Source organism: Chelonoidis abingdonii, chromosome 22 (assembly GCF_003597395.2).
Source record: "Chelonoidis abingdonii isolate Lonesome George chromosome 22, CheloAbing_2.0, whole genome shotgun sequence".
Classification (NCBI taxonomy): domain Eukaryota; kingdom Metazoa; phylum Chordata; order Testudines; family Testudinidae; genus Chelonoidis; species Chelonoidis abingdonii.
In genome coordinates this window covers 30052828-30058006 of record NC_133790.1, presented here as the reverse complement: position 1 = coordinate 30058006, position 5179 = coordinate 30052828, and positions in this window count along the sequence as shown.

Below are 5179 nucleotides of genomic sequence, written 5' to 3'. Positions count from 1 at the left end.
GGAGGTGGTGGAATCTCCTTCCTTAGAGGTTTTTAAGGTCAGGCTTGACAAAGCCCTGGCTGGGATGATTTAGTTGGGGATTGGTCCTGCTTTGAGCAGGGGTTGGACTAGATACTTCCTGAGGTCCCTTCCAACCCTGATATTCAATGATTCTATGTGGGTGTAAACCACAACTTTACAGAAGGGTTCATTTGGTGGAAATGGGTGTTAAATTGAATTAAAGGAAAGTAACATATAAGATTTTTATTACCTGTGAGAATGAAATTAAACATGAGGTTAATTATTTGTTAATGAACAAGAGACTAATTATGTGATGACTTTCAGCTTTCCAGTATAATTCTGATTTGTTTTCTTTTTATTGGTAATATAGGAAATGGTGGCTAATCCTTAAAGGCTTGTTTGATGTATTTTTCTCCCTTCTGACTAAGGAATTCTGAAATAAAACTTTACTCCAAATGTTGCGGTGATGGAATATGTGAGAGAAATGAGGTATCTGAGAATACGGGTCAGTATAGACATGAATTATTTCCAAATGGAATTTATTCTGTTAAGAGGAAAACTACTCAAGAAGACGAGTTGTGTAGCCTTTTACTGGTTAAACTGTAAAGGTCACTTAGTTCCTCACTTCCCTTGTTAGCAAAGGAAAGACAAGACTTGTGATGAGATGTCCATATTTATTTATAAGAAAGATGATGGATGCATTTTTTTGCTAAAAACGTCTGCAACCAATGTTTTTTATGGGAATCCCAGACCCCTTTTCCTTTTGAGAAGGCCACCCATTAAAGCCTGGCCATTGTCTGCTTAGGCCAGGCTATGGAGACCTCCTCAAAACTGGCCTTGCTTTTCTTTCGTTTTTATCTTTGGGATCCACGCATCCACACTGAATGTGGTTTTCAAGAACAGCTATTTTAAGAAAACTGCTGGATTAAGGGAGAATTATCCAAAACGATGATAGCTCAAAGTATGCCTCATTCCAAGTGGATTGGGGTCATGGTGTCGGTATCCAAGGCATACTTCCCCCCCGACATCTCACCATAAAATGGAGTAAGCTGGAATATTCAGCCATAAAGACCAAGTTAAGGCTGAAGTCTTTCACCTTTCAGGTCAACAAGCTGTCTAAGAAAGATTGATCTCCTCTGGGGAAGGAAGTCATGTCATCAGTGACAGACTCTGTCAGCCCTATATCTGAGAAAACCTGCTGGTGTGGAGTGCTGGGCCAGCTGCCCAATCACTTTGTTTCTCAATACAGTTACTGCCTCAACTATATGCGAGTCCAAACACTGAGAGAGCTGGAGAGTTCCAACCCCTTGTCATTTTAGTGTTCCTTTTTCTGCTTTTTATCCTTCATTTTTATTCAACGGGGAGATGTCCTGGCTTTTCTATTACATTAGGGCAGTGGTTCTCAACCAGGGGTACACATACCCTGGGGTACGCAGAGATCTTCCAGGGAGTACATCAACTCATCTAGAGATTTGCCTAGTTTTACCTCAGGCTACAGAAAAAGCACCAGCGAAGTCAGTACAAACTAAAATTTCAGACAGAGGCAACTTGTTTATACTGCTCTACATGCTATACACTGAAATGTAAATACAATATTTGTATTCCAATTGGTTTATTTTATAATTCTATGGTAAAAATGAGAAAGCAAGACGTTTTTCAGCAATAGTGTGCTGGGACTTGTTTGTATTTTTGTCTGATTTTGTAAGCCAGTAGTTTTTAAGTGAGGTGAATCTCAGGGGTACACAAGACAAATCAGACCCCTGAGGGGAGTACAGTGGTCTGGGAAGGTTGAGAGCCCCTGGATTAGGATGTGGCTCAGTGTAAAATCCACACAGGGAAGGCACGAGAGAGAATAGTTCTCCAAATCCAAATAGCCCTTCAACTTTGGCCTCTGAAATGGTTGAACATGCACACCTCATTCTGCAAAAGTCTGAGGAAACTAAACTCGGCTGTAAACTATTCAGTTAGAGCTGTTAAATCTCTGCTTATTGGAAGTCCCAGTAGAGTCTGGATCTTGGTTGGAGAGGGAGGCAGAAGGGTTTAGCCAATAGGGAAATGGAAGGAGGAGGCTTTAATTGGCCGTGAGGTTGTAGCTTAAACATGAACGATCATGTGGTTTCAGTATTCAGTTGCCTCAGTGTGAAGTTCTCTGATTGGGGCTTATAATTAAATGAACAGCTGCCTCTCTGAACTATTGTTTTAGGATTTATAAGGGTTGATTTTCTGTTGTTTTAATATGATGACTTGATCTTATTTAATTGTCTATTGGTTGAATACACAGTTGAGAAGGTAGGTGAGGAAATATGTGTTATTGGACTAACTTCTGTTGGTGCAGAACACAAGCTTTTGAGCTATTCACAGAGTCATACACTTTGAGGCCAGAAGAGACCATCCTGATTATCTCGTCTGACCTCCTGCACATTGCAGGCCACTGCACCTCTCTCACTCACTCTTGCAATAAGCCCATAACCTCCAGCTGAGTTAATGAAGTCCTCAAGTCCTGATTTAAAGACTTCAAGTTAGAGAGAATCCATCATTTGCAAACTGGCAAGTGACCCATGCCTCATGCTGCAGAGGAAGATGAAAGCTCCCAGAGTCTCTGCCAATGTGACCTGGGAAAAATTCCTTCCTGACCCCAAATATGACGATCAGTTCAACCCTGAGCCTTTGGGCGAAACACACCAGCAAAACACTTGGGAAAGAACTCATTGTGGTAACTCAGAGCCGTGGGAAGGCTGTGCCTGGCCCCACCCACACTCCCCTTGTGTGCCCTTCCCCCTTGGTCCCAGCCCAGGCAGGCTGCTCCTTTTCAGGGAAGCAGCATGCTAGGGCAGGGGCTAGGGATGCTAGGACTTGGGGTGGTTCACTCGCCACCCCTGCTCAGCCCTTGCCATCTAATATCCCATTTCTTACCATTTAGATATTTGCTACTAGGAGTTGCAGATGGGCTACATTCCATTTCCTCTAGAAATTTATCAAGGTAATTCTTGAAACCTGTTAGGGCTTAGCCCCCGTGGCTCCTCTTGGGAGGCTGTTCCAGAACTTCACTCCGCTGATGGTTAGAAACCTTCATCTAATTTCAAGCCTAAACTTGTTGATAACCAGTTTATATCCATTTGTTCTTGTGCCAACATTGGCCCTTAGCTTAAATAACTCCTTTCCCTCCTGAGTGCTTATCCCTCTGATGTATTTAGAGAGGGTCATCATATCTCTCCTTAGCCTTCATTTGGTTAGGCTAAAGAAGCCAAACTCCTTAAGTCTTGTAGGGTAGGTTTTCCATTCCTTTGATCATCCTAGCAGCCCTTCTCTGTACCTGTTCTCGTTTGAATTCATCTTTCTTAAACATGGGAGACCAGAATTGCACACACTATTCCAGATGAAGGCTCACCAGTGCCTTGTATAATGGTAATGACACTGTCCTGTCTCTACTGAAAATACTTTGCCTGATGCATCCTCTAGGATTGCATTAGACTTTTTTATGGCTGCATCACATTGGTTTGTCACAGGATGACTATGAGCTACCAATCTACCCAGGTCTTTTGCATGCTCTATTTCTTCCAAATAATAAATCCCAAGCTTCTATCAAAAATTCTTGGTGTTAGTCCCTTACAAATTTGCAATTTACAAGGCTGGAAGCTCCACACAACATAAATAATTGAATTGTGCCAATCACGATTGCTATTGCCACATGGACAGGGCGTCCTAGAGAAATAGTTTATATTAACGTTATGGGTACTATTGAGAATAGACCACATAAGCAACACTATCCTAGTGTCAAGTTAGCAACAAGGGACACGGTTAACAACAGTGTGAGCGTGCTGGGATACCATCACTTTTTGATTGGGACAATGCGATAGCATGTGCACCTGGATGGATGTTGTATAAACCTGACCTCTCTGTCTCAACTGGAACCCTTGCTCTATAGCCGGGTGTACGGATTGAGGACAGCATGATGGAGAAAGCGATGGGAAACACTAACTAATAATCATTTGTGACTAACCTCTTTGTACCCATCCTCCCTTATCCATTAACCCAGCTGTTTTAGTAAAGAGACACAGAGAGCAATAGGTGCCCATTACCCACCTGATAGCCCATCACCAGCAATTTGTGGCCAACACCGTACGCCCATGATCTTGCATCCTTGGAGTGTACGGTACGTTTAGTCTTGAATGAAAATTCAAATAATTCAAACTATTGTGCTCCTGGGACTGTGGTGCTGGCCAGTGAAACTAAAAAAACTGTTCACCAAGAAACAACTACTAACATAAAAAGACAGAAGCCCTGGACTGTAGACATAGAACTTTGCACAGAGCTTGATTTGAGTGCAAGGTTAAACTGTAAAAAAGGCTTTGTCCTGGAGCTGGTGTTTTTGGACTATGAGACACTACTCTGAACTGACAAGCTTGCAATGCAGATAAGGAGCAGTTGCTTATGTCCTCTCCTTATGTGGCCTGCAAAGCGCATGGTCCACATATGATCTGTACAGTGTCCAAACCCATTATATTCTAGAGGTGTAGATGTTAGTGGTTAGGAACAATGTATACAAATTGTGTAGTGTGTGACATGACTGGGAACTGTGATATCACCCTGTACCTGAAACCACTGCATCTGGGCCTGACAAGGGCGGGCATAGAGCAAGAACGTGCCTAATGTAGTAATGAATAAGGATGTGGCATTGTGGCGAGGGGGCCCCACTCCCCTGCGCTCCTGAGGGGAATAGGCCAGAGAAGGTGCGGCCACGGGCGGAGGCCCTGCTGCCTGTCCCCACCCCCCGGAAGTCAAAGGACGGGACTGGAAGTACAAAAGCTCGGCCCCAGCGCTCAATTAGGAGGAGGCTGCCGGAGAAGGCAGACGCTGGGGCCTGAGCTCCCGCTGGGCCCGGCCTACCCAGTGCCCGGTATCCGGAGGGGTACTGGCCAGACCTCCCCTGGGGCCAGTACCCAGAGGAGCCGACTGAGCTGTCCGATGCTCGGCCTGTGGAGCAGCGGACTGGACCGCCCGGCGCCCGGTACCCCGAGGAGCGGACTGGACTGCCCGGTACCCCGAGGAGCGGACTGGACCGCCCGGCGCCCGGTACCCCGAGGAGCGGACTGGACTGCCCGGTACCCCGAGGAGCGGACTGGACCGCCCGGCGCCCGGTACCCCGAGGAGCGGACTGGACTGCCCGGTACCCCGAGGA